General features: G+C 36.4%; 1 long non-coding RNA gene and 1 other non-coding gene across 2 annotated transcripts in view; one reads left to right on the forward strand and one right to left on the reverse strand.

Annotated features, from left to right (window-relative positions):
• The window catches only part of LOC145524088 (uncharacterized), a 410,741-nt gene that overhangs the window by 253,428 nt on the left and 135,254 nt on the right, over positions 1-22,059 (reverse strand). The window lies entirely within an intron of this gene.
• On the forward strand, positions 11,934-12,039 carry LOC145524913 (U6 spliceosomal RNA). Its single transcript, XR_014067946.1, has one exon. It is a non-coding gene; the product is annotated as a U6 spliceosomal RNA (small nuclear RNA).

A 22,059-nucleotide genomic window follows, 5' to 3' on the forward strand; every position in this document is an offset into this window, starting at 1 on the left:
CCCTGTCCGTCACCAACTCCCGGAGTCTACCCAAACCCATGTCCAAAGAGTTGATGATGCCATCCAACCATCTCATCCTCTGTTGTCCCCTTCTCCTCCTGCCCTCAATCTTTCCCAGCATCAGGGTCTTTTCAAAATGAGTCAGTTCTTCGCATCATGTGGCCAAAGTATTGGAGTTTCAGCTTCAACATCAGTCCTTCCAATGAACACCCAAGATCAATGTAAGAAATACTAAAAAAACTCTGATGAATAAAATAAATTTTAAAAAATGAACAAATGGAGAACTATCCTGTGGTCATGGATAGGGAGAGTCAAGGTTGCCAAGATATCAGTTTTCCCCAAATTGATCTATTAACACAATCACAGTCAAAATTTCAGCAAGATATTTTGTGGATATCAACAAATTGATTCTAAAGTTTATATGGAAAGCTAAAATACCCAGAATGAAAGTGAAAGTGAAGTTGCTCAGTTGTGTCCGACTCTTTGCGACCCCATGGACGGTAGCCTACCAGGCTCCTCTGTCCATGGGATTTTCCAGGCAGGAATACTGGAGTGGGTTGTCATTTCCTTCTGTAATACCCAGAATAGCCAAAATACCCAGAATAGCCACACAATATTAAACAAGGACAAAAATTTGAAGACTAGCATTATCCAAATTAAAGATTTACTATACAGCTACAATAATTAGGATAGTGTGGTATTAGCAAAAGCATAAACAAATAGGTCAATGTAAAAGAAGTACATCCACAAAGATATAGTTAACTAATCTTTGACAAAAGAGAAAAAGGATGCCATGGAGCAAAAATAATCTTTTCAACAAATGGTGGTAGAAAAACTAGACACCCACATAACAAAAAAAAAAAAAAAAGAGAGAGCGAGAGAGAAAGAGATAATTTAAACAAACACTTCACACTCTTCACAAAAATAGCACAAATGGATCATAGACCTAAATATAAAATGAAATACTATAGAACTCGTAGAAGAGAACATAGGAGAAAGTTGTGATAATGTTAAGTATGGTGATGATGTTTAAAACACAACACTAGGGCATAATTCATGAAAGAAAAAAAATGTGATACACTGGATTTCATTAAAATTAAAATATGTTATGGAAAAATGCTCTCAAGTGAATAAGAAGGCAGGTCACATTGGGAAAGCATATTTGCAGAAGACATATTAAATAAAAAAAAAATTGTTATCCAAATGTACAAAGAACTCTTAAAACTCAGCAGTAAGGAAACAAATAGCCCACATAGAAAATGGGGAAACCATTTGAACAGATATGTGGCTAAGGAAGATACACAGTGCAAGCATATAAAGCCATCATGTTATATACCTTAAATATTATCTTAGTCTGTTTGTGCTACTGTAGTAGCATACAGGAAGCTTATAAACAGCAAAAATGTACTGCTCCTAGTTTCCGAGGATGAAAGTGCAACATCATAGCACTGGTATACTTTGGTGAGGGCCCTATTCCAGGTTTTAGACTTCTCACTGTATCCTCAAAGGGCAAAAATTATTAGGAATTTCTCTTGGAACCACTTTTATAAGGCGTTATTTCCATTTATGAAGGTTCCACCATCAAGGCATAAGCCCTTGACAAAGGTCCACTTTTAATACCACTTCATCAGACAGTAGGATTTCAACATGAAAATTTTGGTGCGGTATAAACATTCAGACCATAGTAGATAGATACAATTTTTATTTGTCAACTATACCTCAATGTATTGGGTGGGGGGATACATACAGATATCAAATAAGCATATTAAAAGATACTCAGTATCATATTAGGAATTGCCAATCAAAACAAGGAGCTAACACTACATACCTACTGGAATGGCCAAAATGCAAAACACTAGCACTACCAAGTGCTGACCAGCATGGGAACAACAGGGATTCTCATGTACCGCTAGTGGGGATGCAAAATGATATAATCATTTTGGATGATAGTTTGCTCCTTTGCCCAAGAAGTTGAAAATTATGCTCACACAGAAAACTGCACACAAATATTTACAGAAGTTTTATTCATAATAGACAGAACTTGGAAGGAACCAAGGTGTCCTTCAGTAGACGAATAGAACAATAAATTGTGAACCATACAGACAACGGGATGTTATTCACCACGGAACAGATATAAGCTATCAAGCCATAAAAAGACATGGAGAAATTTCAATGCATATTTCTCAGTGAAAGAGTTTAATCTGAAAAGTCTATATACTGTATTATTCCAAATATATGACACTCTGGAAAAGATGAAACCAGTTAGACAGTAGAAGGAGCCATGGTTGCTAAGGGTTAAGGGGTAGAGGGTGATGAACTGTCAGAGCACAGTTTTTAGGGTTGTGAAACTGTTATGTATTGTAGTATAATGGTGGATACATATCATTTGTCCAAACCAAGAACGTACAACACCAAGAATGAACTCTAATGTAAATCTATGGTCTTTGGGTGATAATAACATGTCAGTGTAGGTTCATCAACTGTAACAAATGCAAAACTCTGGTGTGAGATTTTGATACTGTGTATATGTGAGGTCAGAGGATATATGGAAAATCTTGTTACTTTCCTCTCAGTTTTTCTATTAACTATAAAGCACTCCAAAAAATAAACAATATTAAAACAATTAACTATGATTAACATAAGGATCCAATGAAAAAAGCAGATAAGTAACATCAGAATAGAAATGGAGACTCTAAGAAGTTATCATAGAAAATGATAGGAACAAAAATATTGTTTCAGAAATGAAAAATATCTTTAACGGGTTAATCATCAGAGTAGACATGGCTGAGGAAAGAATCAGCAAGCTTGAAGATATATCAGTTGAGACCATTCAAACTAAATTGCAAAGAAAAAAAAAGAATAAAATACTAAAAGGAGCAGGCATCATTTCAAAAGATTGGGAAGCCCCAGGTGGTTCAGTGGTAAAGAATCTACCTGCAATCTGGAGATGTGGGTTTGATCCCTGAGTCAGGAAGATGCCCTGGAGAAGGAAATAGCAACCCACTCCAGTATTCTTACCAGAGAAATCCCATGGACAGTGGAGCTTGGGAATTTAGTCTATGGGGTCACAAAAAGAGTCGGAAATGACTTAGAGACTAAACAGCAACAACAATAACATGTAAATGGAAAACTAGAAGGTAAAGAGAGGGGATGGAGCAAAGAAATATGTAAATTTATAACAGCCTAAAACTTTCCAAAATTAGTGATAGCCACTAATTTAGAAAAACCACTGATGCAAGAAACTCAGAGAACATAAAGCAAATTAAATATATTTAAAATTATATCTAGGCTTATTACAGTCACATTTCAGAAAACCAAAGACAAAAAGATAATCTTGAATGAAGTCAGGGCTGAGAGCAGGACAGGGGAGAAAGGAATGCATTACTTGTAGAATAAAGGTAAGAATTATGACAGACTTCTTATCAGAAAGCATTCAAACAAGAAGAAAATGGAATGAAATATTTAAATTGTTGAAAGAAAAAAAAAGAAAGATATCCATAAGTCTACATGCTTTAAATAAAATTGTTCTTTAAAATTGATGAATAAATAGTTTTTCAGAGAAATAAAAACAATGAATTCATCACCAGCTCATCTCTTTTGCGAGAAACATTCAAAGAAATCCTTTAAAGAGAAGACAAATGATAACTTTTAAAGTAGTTACAGTAACATTTTGTGTGATTATACTATTTAGGTAGGTTAAATTAATACAACAAATTACAAAAAGGAGAAATTGGAAATGTATAAGGTGGCATAGTATAATTTGAAGGTGGACTTAGATTAATGTATTAATTTGAAACGTATATTGGAAACCCCAAAAAAGTCATAAAATTTTTTAAGTATAATTGGTATGTTAAGAGGGTAGATAAAACTAGATCATATAGAATGCTCAGCTTAAACCAGAATAGGAAGAAACAGAGGGAAAAAAAAGAAACACAAACAAATCCAATGAAGAGAAAATGATTTCCAATCTTGTTGACATTAATTTAAACATAAGAATAAATTTTAAGTGTAAATGCCATAAACCTAGTAAAACTGAAGGACAATCAGAATGGATAAAAAAAAAAAACAACAGTTACTCATTGTCTACAATAAATCAACCTTAAATATAAAGATTCTGACAAATCAATAATAAATGGATGAAGAAAGACATACTATACTAACATCAATCTAAAGAAAGCAGAAGTACCTATATTGATTTCAGGAGAGGCCCGCTTCATCAAAACACAAAAAAACATCATGGATACAGAGGAAAATCACATAATGATAAAGGAGTTAATTTTCTAAGAACACAACAAATGTTTAACATGTATGCAACAACAGAATGTCAAAATATGTGAGACAAATTTCATAGAACTAAAAGGAGAAACAGGCAAATTCACTATTATAAATAACATATTCAACAGTCTCTTTCAGTAATAGATAAGTAGGAAAAAAGTTGGTAAAGATACAGTTAACCCGATCAGCACTATCCACCACCTGGATCTACTTGAAATTTATACCTCCTTTGTAAATATCAGTGGACCTCCCTTGTGGTTCAGATGGTAAAGAATCTGCCTGCAATGCAGGAGACCTGGGTTCAATCCCTGGATCAGGAAGATCCCCTGGAGAAGCGAATGGCTACCTACACCAGTATTCTTGCCTGGAGAATTCCATTGACAGAGGAGCCTGGCAAGCTACACAACTAAGCAACTAACACTTCACCAATATCAACAAACCGGGAAGTTTATGTGCTGTGCTGTGCTAAGTCGCTTCAGTCATGTCCGATTGTTTGCGACCCTATGGACCATAGCCCACCAGGCCCCTCTGTCCATGGGATTCTCCAGGCAAGAATACTGGAATGAGTTGCCTTTCCCTTCTCCAGGGATCTTCTTGACCCAGGGATCTAACCTGCATCTCAAAAGTCTCCTGCATTGACAAGCAGGCTCTTTACCACTAGCGCCACAAGCAAAAGCAAATGACTCAAAATAGCTAACACAATACTGAAGAAAAACAACAACTCGAAGTACTCACACCATTCATTTTCAAGACTATTCAGTGCTATTGTACTCAAGACAGTATGGCATTGGTGATACTAGAATAAGACATAGGGCAATGGAAAACAAGAAATAGGTCCGACATGGACTTATACAAATACAGTCAACTCATCATTGACCAAGGAGCAAAGATTTCTTCCTCTATTTCTTTGCATTGATCTCTGAGGAAGGCTTTCTCATCTCTCCTTGCTATTCTTTGAAACTCTGCATTCAGATGGATATATCTTTCCTTATGTCCTTTGTCTTTTGCTCCTCTTTTTTTCTCAGCTATTTGCAAGACCTCCTCAGACAACCATTTTGCCTTTTTGCATTTCTTCTTCTTGGGGATGGTTTTGATCACTGTCTCCTTTGCGGTGTCGTGAACCTCCACCCATCATTCTTTAGGCCCTCTGACTATGAGATCTAATCCACTGAATCTATTTGTCACTTCACTGTATAATCGTAAGGTGTCTGATTTAGGTCATAACTGAATGGTCTAGTGGTTTCCCGACTTTCTCCATTTAAGTGTTATTCCAGGAATCTCTTCACTTCCTACTTTTGCATTCCAGTCCCCTATAATGAAAAGGACATCTTTTATGTGTGTTAGTTCTAGAAGGTCTTATAGGTCTTCATAGAACCGTTCAGCTTCAGCTTCTTTAGCATTAGTGGTTGGGGCATAGACTTGGATTACTGTTATACTGAATGGCTTCCCTTGGAAACAAACAGAGATCATTTTGTCATTTTTGAGATTGCGCCCAAGTACTGCATTTCAGACTCTTTTGCTGACTATAAGGGCTACTCCATTTCTTCTAAGGGAATCTTGCCCACAGTAGTAGATACAATGGTCATCTGAATTAAATTCACCCATTCCGGTCCATTTGAGCTCACTGATTCCTAAAATGTCAATGTTCACTCTTGCCATCTCATGTTTGACGACTTCCAATTTACTTTGATTCATAGACCTAACGTTTCAGGTTCCTATGCAATATTGCTGTTTACAGCATTGGACTTTACTTCCATCACCAGTCACATCCACAACTGGGCAATGGTTTCACTTTGGCTCCTTCTCTTCATTCTTTCTGGAGCTATAACTCCACTCTTCTGTAGCATATGGGCACCTACTGACCTTGGGAGTTCATCTTTCAGTGTCCTATCTTTTTTGCCTTTTCATGCTGTTCATGGGGTTCTCAAGGCAAGGATACTGAAGTGGTTTGCCATGCCCTTCTCCAGTGGACCACATTTTGTCAGAACTCTCCACCATGATCCATCCATCTTGGGTGGCCCTACATGGTATGTCTCATAGTTTCATTGAGTTAGACAAGGTTGTGGTCCAAATGAGGGGTCCTGACATAAAAATATAGATATCAGAAAATGATTAATACTGTTTACTGCTGCTAAAATATTTATTAATTTTTCATGTTACTTCTGAAAAAAATATATTGAACCACATTTTGAAATATAAAGGACTTGAGCAAAATCACCATAAGAATCAGTCATAGGAACTCAAATTCTCCTATGCCAAAACTCTCACCATTTAGGATTAGCTGTGAAAAAAGAAAGGAAAAAAAAAAACACTCCTTGATGTATATAACTTGTTTTAAATTTTCCAATTGTGTTCAGTGCTTTGTTTACTTCTTTGCAAATCATCCTTTTTTCTATTGTCATATGTGTAACCACTATACCCATTAGTGAAATCATCTTAGATACCAGTGTAACATTTGCCAAATTATTATAGTCTCAAGTAGATATGCATATGCAAGAATACTAATTTAGGTTACTAATTCTACCAGGACATTTTTACTTTGTGATAAGTTAGCTACTATAACTGCATTATAGTCATGACTTAAAGGTGATACTTTGATATTGTTGTAATGTATTTTCATTTATATTTTAAGTCTGAGTTTATTTCAAATCCTGTATTCTTTTGTTTAGTTTCTCTTTAACCACATGTAAGATATTATATCTCTACCAAGAAGATTCTAACCTCTCATTCATTTCACCTTACACTTACCCCAGACTTCATCTTTGGGTATCAACAAATTAAATATATTTGCAGCTGGTCTCCGTATCTAGATTACTTAGGTATATTAAAATTAAAAAAACAGCCAGACTCCATGAAGCTTTTGAACTATTATCAATATTTTCTAAGACTAACACACTTCCTTTGAAATGCATTTTGCCTTAAGTTTTAGAAAGCTTTTTTCTATTGCCATGGTTTCCCTTAACAATTCTATTGCTCATATTCCGTTTGTTTAAAATTGCTCTTTACAACAGAGGTTGAAATTATAATTGAAATGTTGCCCAACATAAAAGGAATGAGAGAAGAAAGTTAAAAAGGAACAAAGGTTTAATTTCAATCCAGCTCTTGTTTAAATTTGCTTTTTTTTCCCCCTCATCTAACAAAATCACTAATTATTCTTCAGTGAATGATTAAGAAAAGTATGGCTTTTGTTTTCAAGTACCAGTGCTTAATTATCATTAAGTAATTGAAATATCCCTGGAATCCATTTTAGATGATACTGTTGAAAGCTGTATTAGTTAAAATATAGGTTTTAAGTACTATGACAAGAATACAAATAATACCATAGCTTAAGAAAACTTTTTTTTTTTTTTCCTCATGGCTGAATCTGAGGTAAATGGACCATGCCTAATATTTAATTCCACAACATTATCTAGCTCTTTCACTTTCTGTCCTATCATTCTCAAAATATAGCTTTCATTTTCTGTTCCAGGAGGATTGTACCAGCTCCCATCATATATAGATCATAGCAAAGGGAGGACTTGTCCTTTCATTTAAGGGCTCAGCTCTGGAGTTATAGCTTTACTGCTCACATATCATTGCCAGAACTCAGTTATGTGGACAAACCTAGTTATAAGCGAGTCTGGAAATGTCTAGTTTGGCAGTTGAAAGTGAAAGTGAAGTCTCTTAGTCGTGTCCGACTCTTTGCGACCCCATGGGTTCTAGCCCATGGAATTTTCCAGGCAAGAGTACTAGAGTGGGTTGCCATTTCCTTCTCCAGCTAAATGGTCAGACAAATTGAAAGTAATCTATACTAAAGGGTGAGGAGATACGTGGATTATAGGGAGACAATATGCAATCTCTAGTCTAGTAGCCATAAATATTTTCTTCATTTGCTTAATTTTTTCAAATATTCTTTTTTTTTTTTTTCTTATGTGCCTGGTACAGTGCTGGATGGCTGACACTGAGTTATCCCAAATATGCCTCCTATTCCCAAACAGATATTTTTTTCTGTATGGTTGGTTAAACAAACTATTCAAAATAAAAATGTAAAAAAAATTATAAGCTAAATTGGATGTGTAAAGATTATAACAGGAAGACTGCACACAGTCTTGAAGGAAGAGTAAAATTAGCCAGAAAAGAGAGGGAAAACCACATATGCAGAGAGAACAGAATATATTAAATATTTGAGAAAAAATAAATTTGATTTACCCAACAACTTAAAGAAAGTTATTAGGTGTAATAGCAAGAGTGGCATTGTAAAAGTTTTTCTATTTCCTCTTTGTCATCTATTAATCTAGTCCTCCAGTGGAGTTTTGCATTCACCAAATCAGGCCTGGAAAAGCCCTTCAAATATGCCCAAATATTTTATAGTCTTTCCCTCATTTGTTTACTAAATACACAATTTTCCAAGCTTTTACTCATCTCTGGATTCCATTCTTTCTTTCAAAATGTAGCTATGCTGATCTTTAGATGCCCCCTCATTTCTACTGGCATCATTTGTGATTGTATGATCAGAATATTATTTTTGAGTGGTTGTCTTTTGATATTTTCATTACAGGTCATTTTTCTTTGTATTTTTCCAAATTTTTTCTTTAAAACTGACAACATCTAAATTTTCTTGATTATAATGGTGTCATTTTCTCTCAATGTTAATTTCATAAAAGGCATATAATTTATAATAATAGAAATTTAGGGAATTGAGTAGATTATGTTTGAAAATGAAGTGCAAATATGGACTTCAATAATTAAAATTAAGATAATATTCATTTTCTGGGATGCACCTTTGATTTTTTTAGTAATAGTGAAATATCTGCATTGGATTATGGACAATATTTCATAATTAAGTAATAGTAGAGATCACCAGTCCACTGTTCTCATTTCAAAATTCATGTGACTGAGATCTGCTGAGATGTGTCACTTCCAAAGTTACCTGAGTGATAAAAGATAACACTGAAGCACACACCTGCAGTTCTTCTGACTCTCCATCCATTGTTCCTTCCCATACTTCTGAGGCTTCCACTGAGGTTTGGTCCTGCCTCTATGTGGTAAATAGTGGCTTGAAATGGATAACCAGATTAAGGAATGAAGCAAGATATGAAGTTTTTGTTGTGTTTTCACTTGCCACACACACTGATCAAGTCAGTTAAGTGGCTTAAGGCATAAATTGATACAAGAAGTTTAAAGACCAAATCAAAATATTTTGTCCTATATTGTATACTCTATCATCAACTAACTCCGTGTTAACCCTACTGAAATATACACATCAATTATATATATACACACATGTGCTGTGCTGTGTTTAGTTGCTCAGTTGTGTCTAACTCTTTATTACCCCATGAACTGCAGCCCATCAGGCTCCTCTGTCCATGGGGATTCTCGAAGCAAGAATACTGGAGTGGGTTGCCATGCCCTCCTCCAGGGGATCTTCCTAATCCAGGGATAGAGTCCAGGTCTCCCGCAAAGCAGGAATATTCTTTACCATTGAACCACAAGGGAAGCCCATATATATATAAATATATACATACATAAATATAAACAATTATATGTTAAAGAATTGATGCTTTTGAACTGTGGAGTTGGAGAAAACTCTTGAGAGTCCCCTGGACTGCAAAAAGATCCAATCAGTCCATCCTAAAGGAGATCAGTCCTGGGTGTTCATTGGAAGGACTGTTATTGAAGCTGAAACTCCAATACTTTGGCCACCTCATGCGAAGAGTTGACTCATTGGAAAAGACCCTGATGCTGGGAAGGATTGGGGGCAGGAGGAGAAGGGGACAACAGAGGATGAGATGGTTGGATAGCATCACCGACTCGATGGACATGAGTTTAGGTAAACTCCAGGAGTTGGTGACAGACAGGGAGGCCTGGCGTGCTGTGATTCATGGGGTCGCAAAGAGTCGGACACGATGGAGCAACTGAACTGAACTGAACTGATATGTAATTTGTGGGCCAACCCAGTGGTGACAGAAGTAAAGAAACTGCTGTCATTGCAGGAGACATAAGGCATGTAGTTTGGAACCCTGGGTGGGGAAGATCCCCTAGAGGAGGGCATGGCAACCTACTCTAGTATTCTTCCTTGCAGAATACTATGAAGAGAGGAGTCTGGTGGGCTACAGGTCATAGGGTCACAAAGAGTCGGACACAACTGAAGCAACTTAGTATGCTGCCTTTATAATTTATATATATATATATGTGTGTGTGTGTATATGATATATATGAAAGCTTGAATAGATATAATAAATACATTTAAAAACTGTGGTTTAAAATTTAGCTCAAATTTTAATTTGAAAATTAAATTTATATTTGGTAACTGGAAAGGGTAATTACATAATTAATTATGACACAAGTTTAGTTAAAAATCACCTTCTTTATGCATAAACAGTATAAGAAGTGATCGTTAGTTTCAATGGTTTATAATATAGACAACTGTAAGCTTTGTAAAAGCAACGTTCCTTATTGATCCTCTGTGATGTTCTGTAAAGTTTGCCTTCACATATCTTTAAGAGGCAATTTACTCTTCTGTTCAAAGCTAAGCAAAAGGTACAAAAACCAACCCTATTTAAGTAAAATTTTTTAAAAAAATTAAAAATAATATAACTAAAGAAAAATGAGAACAGCTTCTATTGATCTCTTAAGTATTGTTAAATGTGGGTTTAGTCCCACATGGAAGGAATTGTTTTAATGAAAATATTCAAGACTATCTCCTGAGGACAGCTTAAATGACCTTGGTATGCGTTTTATGAAACTTACCAAAATTAAGTATCAAAATGTGTGCAAAAATTTGAAAACAACTTTCAAAGTCTTAAAATATTTGTGTAACATATTTAATGATCATATTTCAAAGTTTTCTTTTTCTTCCAACTTTTAGATGTAGTGTTTTTATGAAATCTATAAAGAAATATTTGACATATCAGGATGGTATGTTGTTTAAAATAATGAAATATCAAATTTATAACCTTGGCAACTCAGTTTCCTAAATATGGTTGCATGTAAAAATATGAACTAGAAACATTATTCCAAGAATATGACAGCAACAAGATTCTTCCAGCATAGATTACCGACTTTTCAATCCTCAATGTATTTTAGCTCTGTCTCCATTCCATGTAACCTACCCTTCATTTTCTTCCTAAAAGGACTCAACATTAAACATGCAGTTTTAATAAATGGCATCTGTTTTTCCTTTTTCCCCCTCAGTTTCATAGACTTCTAGGCTTATGAAATATGAACACACCTAGGAACTAAAGATCAAAACCATAAAATGTTATAATGCTAATATTTATCAATTTTAATAGTTTAATCACCATTTGGAACAATGTACAAAAAATTACTTTGCTAAAGAAATAAGTGAAATTTTACTTTATTCAACTTTAAAACTACATAATATTTTTTAATTTAATAAAAACAACCTAGAACACTCCCTCTGGCATTGTTTGATTTAAATAATCTTTGATCAGTATTTATCTTAATAATAAACATACACACTAACATATAAACATATATACTACAGAAATGGAGAGAGCAATAGATATGTTAACCAGTTAATGAATGTTTTCAGTGATTACTTTATATAGTCTAAATGCCATGTTTCATCTAATCTAAGGTGAAGATTTTCTTTTTACATTTAAAAATCTCTGAAATCAGGATGGGTCCTAAAATGGCTCCAGCCAGGAAGCAGTTGTGACAGTTGTCATTGCCTGTCCATGTGAATCAAAACAAGCAGAGAGAAGATTAGCATGGCCCCTGTGCAAGGATGACACACAAATTTGCGAAGTGTTCCATATTTACTGAACTACCACATGACCCTGCAATCACACCCCTGGGCATATACCTGGAGAAAAATATGGCACCAAAGGATACGTGCACCCTCATGTTCACTGCAGCACAGCTTACAATAATTAAGACATGGAAGCAATCTAAATGTCCATCAACAGAGGAATGGATAAAGAAGATATGGTACATATATACAATGGGATATTATATAGCCGTTGAAAAGAATGAAATGATCTCATTTGTAACAACATGGATGGACCTAGAAATTGTCATACTGAATGATTTAAGTAAGACAGAAATACCACATGCTATTGCTTATAGGCAGAATCAAAAAATGATACAAATGAACATATTTACAAAACAGAAATAGACTCACAGACTTAGAGAATGAACTTATGGTTGCCAGGGGAAAAGATGGGGCACGGGATAGTTAGGGAGTTTGGGATCGACATGTACACACAGCTATATTTAAAATGGACGACCAACAAGGTCCTACTGTATAGCATGGGGGATTCTGCTCACTGTTACGTGGCAGCCTGGATGGGAGGAGAGTTTGGGGGAGAATGGATACATGTACATGTATGGCAAATCCCTTTGCTGTCCACCTGAAGCTATTACAACATTGTTATTAGCTATACTCCAATACAAAATAAAAAGTTAAAAAGAAAAAAAAAGCAGAAAGGATATTGGGACTTGAAAGTCCAAGAGACAAAAGAGGAGCACACTTTTAAGATTTGCTATACTGTCAAAACTCTTCATGTCACACATTATAATCTACATATAAAATAAAAATATTGACAACTCTGAGTCAAAATATCATTCATAATTGTCAGACTATGAATATTAAATTTTACAAATACATTACTTAATTTATTTTGCACACACACATACACACACATATATGTAAAGGGGATTTTAAAAATCTATGTATAAAATCTAAAAGATCATTTTAAATAAGTATAAAATAAAATGTCTAAGAGATAAGAAAGCATTATACCATAGTATAAATACAGCATTTTTTTTTCTTTCTTATTAAGAAAGAAAATAATGGTGTGTTTTCGGTATCAGTTGAGTTCAGTCGCTCAGTCATGTCCAATTCTTTGCGACCCCATGGACTGCAGCACACCAGGCTTCCCTGTCCATCACCAACTCCGGGAGCCTACTCAAACTCATGTACATTGAGTCGGTGATGCCATCCAACTATCTCATCCTCTGTCATCCCCTTCTCCCCCTGCCTTCAATCTTTCCCAGCATCAGGGTCTTTTCAAATGAGTCAGCTCTTCACATCAGGTGGCCAAAGTATTGGAGTTTCAGCTTCAGCTTCAGTCCTTTCAATGAATAGTAAGGATTGATTTCCTTTAGGATGGACTTGTTGGATTTCCCTGCAGTCCAAGAGACTCTCAAGAATCTTCTCCAACACCATATTCTAGAGCATCAATTCTTCGGCACTCAGCTTTCTTTATAGTCCACCTCTCACATCCACACATGACTACTGGAAAAACCATAGCTTTGACTAGACACTTATAATGTGTGATCCCACAGCTCTGGATGCACCATGATTTCAGTTGCAGTTACTGTAGCAGTTCCTGGGCTCAACCTAAAGATCCCAGGCTCTATTTTCAGAATAACCCACATTAAGACAGACAGTATTTTAGATTTGATTAATTATGATAAATGAAATAAAAGGTCTTTTTTCTTTTTAAGACAAAGATAGATACAACAACTTATAGTACATTAAAGATCTCTGAGATTTATCTATTCAAATTACTCTTATAAAATTCAACATAAAATATTAAAACCAGCTACTATAACCTATTTGGAGAAGGCAATGGCAACCCACTCCAGTACTCTTGCCGGAAAATCCCATGGATGGAGGAGCCTGGTAGGCTGCAGTCCATGGGGTCGCTAAGAGTCAGACACGATTGAATGACTTCACTTTCACTTTTCTCTTTCATGCATTGGAGAAGGAAATGGCAACCCACTCCAGTGTTCTTGCCTGGGGAATCCCAGGGATGGTGGAGCCTGGTGGGCTGCCGTCTATGGGGTCGCACAGAGTCGGACACGACTGACACGACGCAGCAGCAGTAGCAGCAGCAGCAGCAATAACCTATTATTCTCACCTTTCTAAATACCAAAAGTGTATCTAATATCTGGCATATACTACAAATAATATCTCCAATTAATGAAATATAGGCACAATACATAATTCAAAATACCTGAATTTTATACAGTAATAGAATACAGATTTTAATACATATTTATATATGTTATAATCAAACACAGATTTCATCACGATAAGAACATATCTAAAATTGTGAGTTATGTGTAAGAAGTACAAATTCCTAAGCCTTGCACATTTTCTTATATACCTCTACCCTTTCATACTAGCTACACATGGAAATCAAGGACTTTTCTCAGGTATGCTTAACAAAAAATTTGTAGTACCCAAATTTACTCACAGAACATGACCAAAAAAAAAAAAAAAATGTGCTTTGCTAGTCTCATAATTTTTGCTTAAATAAATATTAACAACAACAAATTGTTATTGTACACATACCATATTTAATGTAGTATGTGCTATAGAAATGTCTTAAAAATGGGTAAGAAGCAGTCCCTATAAGCACTCATGTTGCCCACTGTACATAGGGAAACAGAATTGGCAGAATACAGCTCTCAAAATACACTTTTTAAAAGTTATAAAAAATCTAAAATGAAGATCCAAACAAAGTAAAAACTATATTTCCTTTAGTAAATTAAGGAGGCTTTTCTGGAGACTGGAACATCTCGGTAAAGGGTCAAAAAATGAGCAGACACTAATCATTGGAAGAAGGGAGAAAATATGTGCTAGAAGGGCACAAACTGAGCAGCAACACAAAGATGATAACATAATGCTGTTTCTTCAAACCAAAAGCTTCTCAATGTTGCTAAGACATAATGTGAAAGGGAACATGAAAAGGTGATAAGGACCTGTCACAGAGGCCATGCATGAGAGGGTAAGGAACTGACATGGTAGAGAAGAACAACACTGCAGATGAGTAGGAAGAGTGCTGAAATAATGCAAGGTAAAATATTTCAAAGGAGAGAATTATTTAAAGAAGAGGAAAACTATAATGTCAAATGCTAAAGAAAAAGATGAGGCTAAAGATGGCTGACAAAAGGTTACCAACTTACAATGTCTATGTCCTCTGACATCACAATGTAGTGTGGAATTCTTACTTCAAGGTGTAAGAGAGAAACCACCAACAGGGAAAATAAGTTACTCTTGCAAGAAATTTTGAGAAGAACAAGGAAAAATGCTCAATCTTGATTTCTTCATTTCTTAATATTCTGCTCATAGACTTTTATCATTAAGTATCAGAGTCCTTGCAACAAAGCAATATAAAATTATATCTCTCAGCCCTATCAGAGTTTCATTGATGACAAAAAATAATTGGTGCTTTGGTTTGACAGTTATTGTATCACTTCTCCAACACCAAGAACCCTAAAAACATGCAAGTGTAGTTTTCTGAAGTACAAAATGAAGAAATAGTCAACAAATGACAGGAGTTAAATTTGGTCAACTTTCAAGTTCACAGCTATTGAATATTTGGAGTTTTATTTTTTAATAATAAATTTAATAGCATAAGTATAAGAAAAGAACATTAAGATTAAAAGAGTAATCTAAGAATCCAGAAACTTTTAACATTTTGAAGTATAGCTATAAAGAAAAAAAAATGCATGTGCAAGCTTTTGAATCCTACCTCTGTTACCAGCTCACTGTCATCTTTTACAAATTCTATTTCCCAGAGCCTCCGTTTATTTGTAAAATGGACTAACAGTGCATAAGAGTGCTGTGAGAACTAAATTATACACATAAACTTAAACTAACTACTACTACTCACATAATACTCAATAGAGGTTGTTTTGCTAAGAATGTGTATTTTAGTATATACGCATAGTTTACAGGATAAAGGAGGTATCATATAATACAATCTATTAAACTACAAATATATTTTCATTTCTATAATTATCAATACAAAGTATTAGCAACTTTTTCTGCCCAAAGCCAGAGAATAAATGTTTTAGGCTTTAAGTACCTAAAAGTCTCTAAGGAAGCTACTCAGCTTTGCTATTTTAGCATGAAAGCAGCCATTGATAATACTTATATGTATTTACATGAGTGTTTTCAAATAAAATTTATTTATAAAAGCAGGTAGTGGGCTAGATTAGGTCCTCGGGCTGTAGTTTGATGATCTCTGATATAGAACATTCTTTCCTGGCTATGTAATATAATACTTTAATTTATTTAGTCAACATAAAATTTTTAAATCTGTAGATTTTTTCCGTAAATATGCTTTCACAATCAACTATGCCCATTCTAGAGTATTTACTTAGGTTAAGTAGATTACTTCTTTAGGTTACCCTTCATATGTACATTTAGACTTTAATGAAGGACACCTTGGCATCCAAAAAATCTATACCAAGCACACTTAATACCACAATCTGTGAGAGAATTACTTTTCCAATACCCTTGCTTAAGTGACTATATATTTATTTTGGGGGGGATTTTCTTACACATTCTAATTTTGCTAAATTACCATCATTTATTCTTTAAAATCAAATAAATGAGTATTGATCATTTTTATTTTAAATCTCAATGCTATTTATAAAAAGAAATTTCTGCTTATTTTCAGAAAAAAAGCTATATTATTATCATTTAAATCTCTTCTCAGAAATTAAAAATAAAAGAAACAAAAGGAGAAATTGTTTGAAACACTAATTCTTATAATAACTCTATAATAGAATGTTTTCTCCAGGGAAGTATGTCTTTTATTGATGACATTTGTAAATTCAATACCAAGAACAGTGCCTGGAACATGGCATCTAATGATATTTTTCAAAGGAATAAAATAACATTAATTTTAGTGAACATTCTTTTGTAGATCTCTCAAAATATACATACCTATACAGAATTTATAACAGATACATACATATATACATACACACACATATATATATATATATAAAATTGATGGGTGTTGGAGAAGACTCTTGAGAGTCCCTTGGACTGTAAGGAGTTCCAACCAGTCCATCCTAAAGGAGATCAGTCCTGGGTGTTCATTGGAAGGACTGATGTTGAAGCTGAAACTCCAATACTTTGGCCACCTCATGCGAAGAGTTGACTCATTGGAAAAGACCCTTATGCTGGGAAAGATTGAGGGCAGGAGGAGAAGGGGATGACAGAGGATGAGATGGTGGATGGATGGCATCATTGACTCGATGGACATGGGTTTGGGTAGACTCCTGGATTTGGTGATGGACAGGGAGGCCTCGCATGCTGTGATTCGTGGGGTCGCAAAGAGTCGGACACGACTGAGTGACTGAACTGAACTGAAGTGAATATATATATATTCGTTATTCGTTTGGGACCTTCTAGTTACAGGAAAACAAGCTCAGGCCTCCTACTAAATCTGCATGATGGTGAGTTGTATAATTATTTCTTATATATCACAATGTAATAATAATAGAAATAAAGTGCACAATAAATGTAATGCACTTGAATCATACGGAAACCATCCACTTCCATTAAACCCATCCCTGGAGCTGAAAAGGTTGGGGGCCTGCTGCTATAGAAGATACTCTTATTTGTCTCTCTCTAAGTCTTTACTCCTTTCCCTGATCCTTGAGTCAGTCAAAACTAAAGTACATATTTAAATGCCCTAGAATCAAAAGAACTTTTTGTATCCTGGAGCTTGTTTTAACTCTCTGAGCTTCTCTTTACCCTGACATTTAGGCTTAGCGAAGATTACAACTTGCCAGCTATTTGTTGATTTTAACAAGATTTAAATAAGATGATGGTCTTTCCAAGAGGCTCAATGGTAAAGTATCTGCCTGCAATGAAGGAGATCAAGGTTGGATCCTTGGGTCAGAAAGTTCCTTTGGAGAGGGAAATGGATACTCACCCCAGTATTCTTACCTGGGAAATCCCATGGACAGAGGAGCCGGGTGGGCTACAGTCCATGGGGTCGCAAAAGGGTTGGACACGACTGAGCAACTAAATAACAAAAATGATACTCACAAAATGCTTCAGAGCTAACATGACTCCTGCCTTCTCTCTTCTTCTCCCCTTTTTTTACCTCCTCACCCTAAGTTTTAGTTGCTGCTTGGAGTTTAGTAGTATTAGGTTCTAGTTATTTATTAGTTTCCCCTTTGCAATTTGTTTTCCCTTACAACTAGTTTCTCACTTATATTTCAAGAATCTTGATTTACAACCAAAAACTCAATCTACTTTATTACTATTCAGTTAGCTGTTTTTGAAAAAAAAATATTAAATTACCAAAGTAGCTTAACAATTTTCATAAAACCAGTAACAATATACATGTCTTACAGAATTTCTTTCATTTTTACACAGCTTGTAACACAGGCAAGTTTGTGATCCCTAATATGACTCTCATAGGCCCAGTCACCATCCTCCACTTTCAGAACACCTACTAGCATTAATTTGACATTTACATAGGCCATTTTTTTTTTATTTAGCACATCCATAAATATTCAGCTTTGTATTTTATAAATATGACATACTATGTGATGCTCTTTAACTTTTTTTTTTCTTTTTCACTCAACATTATTATTTGGATTCTATCTATGTTGTTAAAGATCTTATTTATTCATTTAAATTGCTTTAAAGTATTCCACCACACAACTATACTATAAATTTCACACGGTATTTGAAATAGTTCCCATTTTTCACTATAATGTGCAACAAGCTTGCAATAAGGAGTCTTCACATGCACATATGCCAGAATTTCTCTTGGACATAAACCAAGGCCGGGGAATGCTGGGTCACTGCATAGGTCACATGCAGTGCGTGTACTTTCAGCATCTACAGTTCAGTTCAGTTCAGTCGCTCAGTCGTGTCCGACTCTTTGCGACCCCATGAATTGCAGCAGGCCAGGCCTCTCTGTCCATCACCAACTCCCAGAGTCTACCCAAACCCATGTCCATCGAGTCGGTGATGCCATCCAACCATCTCATCCTCTGTCATCCCCTTCTCCTCCCGCCCCCTATCCTACCCAGCATTAGGGTCTTTTCCAATGAGTCAACACTTCGCATGAGGTGCCCAAAGTATTGGAATTTCAGCTTCAACATCAGACCTTCCAATGAACACCCAGGATTGATCTCTTTTAGGATGGATTGATTGGATCTCCTTGCAGTCCAAGGGACTCTCAAGAGTCCTCTCCAACACCACAGTTCAAAAGCATCAATTCTGCGGCGCTCAGCTTTCTTCACCGTCCAACTCTCACATCCATACATGACCACTGGAAAAACCATAGCCTTGACTAGACGGATTTTGTTGGCAAAGTAATGTCTCTGCTTTTAAATATGCTATCTAGGTTGGCCATAACCTTCCCTCCAAGGAGTAAGCGTCTTTTAATTTCATGGCTGCAATCACCATCAGCAGTGATTTTGGAGCCCAAAAAAATAAAGTCTGACACTGTTTCCACTGTTTCCCCATCTATTTCCCATGAAGTGATGGGACCAGATGCCATGATCTTAGTTTTCTGAACATTGAGCTTTAAGCCAACTTTTTCACTCTCCTCTTTCACCTTCATCAAGAGGCTCTTTAGTTCTTCTTCACTTTCTGCCATAAGGGTGGTGTCATCCGCATATCTGAGGTTATTGATATTTCTCCCGGCAATCTTGATTCCAGCTTGTGTTTCTTCCAGCCCAGCGTTTCTCATGATGTACTCTGCATATAAGTTAAATAAGCAGGGTGACAATATACAGCCTTGACGGACTCCTTTTCCTATTTGGAACCAGTCTGTTGTTCCATGTCCAGTTCTAACTGTTGCTTCCTGACCTGCATACAGGTTTCTCAAGAGACAGGTGAGATGGTCTGGTATTCCCATCTCTTTCAGAATTTTCCACAGTTTATTGTGATCCACACAGTCAAAGGCTTTGGCATAGTCAATAAAGCAGAAATAGATGTTTTTCTGGAACTCTCTTGCTTTTTGATGATCCAGTGGATATTGGATCATCGGATATTGGATATTGGATCATTGGATATTGGATCAGCATCTACAGGTAAAGCCAAACTGATGCCCAGAGTACTACCATATGCAGCATAGGACATCTTGTTTCCTCATCCTTCCTTTATCTGAATTTTGAAAATCTAATGATTGCAAAGTGTTTTGTTAAACATTTTTCATATTAATTATCTTTCAGATTTTCTCTTCTGCAAACCGTTTCTTCATCATCTAGGTAAGCCGGCATTTCTGAAATATTTTCTAGTTATATATATATATATATATATATATATATATATATATATATATATATATATATAAAGGGGCACTGTCTGTCCCCCTTCTGATATTATGTCAGAAGCTTTCTGTCCCTTCTCATACTTTAATAAAATTCTGCTATTAAAAAAGCTCTTGAGTGATCAAGCCTGGTCCCTGGGCCTGAAGCAAAATCTTCTTCTTTGGAGATCACAAAACTGACACCATTCACATAAGCTATCATCTTGGGGGCTTTTCCAGGATCTTCAGGACAAGCTAACAAGGAGTGGCAGCTGTGTGACACTGGAGTGACTTTGAGGAGATACCCACATCCAAGGGCAAAGGAAAAGCCCCAGCAAGATGGTAGGAGGGGCAAAATTGCATTTAGAATCAAACCCCATACCAGTCAGAGATGCTCAGAGGGCTCAAACAAACCTTGTGCACACCAGGACCCAGAGACCCCACAGAAACTGAGACAGAACTGTGTTTGAGTGTCTCCTGTAGAGGTACAGGTCAGCAGTGGACTGACTCAGGGGCAGGGGCTCTGAGTGCAGCAGACTTAGGTATAGCATAAACCCTCTTGGATGAGGTCACCATTAACCCCATCATAGAGCTCCCAGAACTTACACAGAACTGGGGAAATAGACTCTTGGAGGGCACAAACAGAACCTTGTGCACAATAGGAACCAGGAGAAAGGAGCACTGACCCCACAAAAGACTGACCCACACTTTCTTGTGAGTGTCCAGGAGTCTCCGGCGGAGGCGTGGATTGGCAGTGGCCTGCTGCAGGGTTGGGAGCAGTGAGTGTAGCAGTGCCTGCATGGGACCTTTTGAGGAGGTCACAATTATCTTCATTACCTCCTTCATGGTCCCAGGTAAATAACAGGGAGGGAACACAGCTCCACCCATCAACAGAAAATTGGATTAAAGATTTACTGAGCATGGCCCCACCCATCAGAACAAGACCCAGTTTCCCCCTCAGTCAGTCTCTCCCATCAGGAAGCTTCCACAAGCCTCTAATCTTTCTCCCTCAGAGGGCAGACAGACTTAAAACCACACTCACAGAAAACTAACCAACCTGATCACATGGACCACAGCCTTGTCTAACTCAATGAAACTATGAGCCATGCCTTGCAAGGCCACCCAGGATGGACGAGTCATGGTGGAGAGTTTTGACAAAACGTGGTCCACTGGAGAGGGGAACGGCAAACCACTTCAGTATTCTTACCTTTGAACATCATGAACAGTATGAAAAGGCAAAAGGAGAGGACACTGAAAGATGAACTCCCCAGGTCGGTAGGTGCCCAATATGTTACTGGAGAATAGTGGAGAAATAACTCCAGAAAGAATGATGGGATGGAGCCAAAGCAAAAACGATACCCAGCTGTGGATGTGACTGGTGATAGAAGTAAAGTCCGATGCTGTAAAGAGCAATATTGCATAGGAACCTGGAATGTTAGGTACATGAATCAAGGCAAATTAGAAGTGGTCAAACAGGAGATGGCAAGAGTAAACGTTGACGTTTTAGGAATCAGCGAACTAAAATGGACTGGAATGGGTGAATTTAACTCAGATGTCCATTATATCTACTACTGTGGGCAAGAATCCCTTAGAAGAAATGGAGTAACCATCATAGTCAACAAAAGAGTCTGAAATGCACCGCTGCTGCTGCTGCTAAGTCACTTCAGTCGTGTCCGACTCTGTGCGACCCCATAGAGGGTAGCCCACCAGGGTCCGCAGTCCCTGGGATTCTCCAGGCAAGAACACTGGAGTG

This window comes from Giraffa tippelskirchi, chromosome 10 (genome assembly GCF_054371585.1).
Source record: "Giraffa tippelskirchi isolate mGirTip1 chromosome 10, T2T-mGirTip1v1.2.pri, whole genome shotgun sequence".
NCBI lineage: Eukaryota > Metazoa > Chordata > Mammalia > Artiodactyla > Giraffidae > Giraffa > Giraffa tippelskirchi.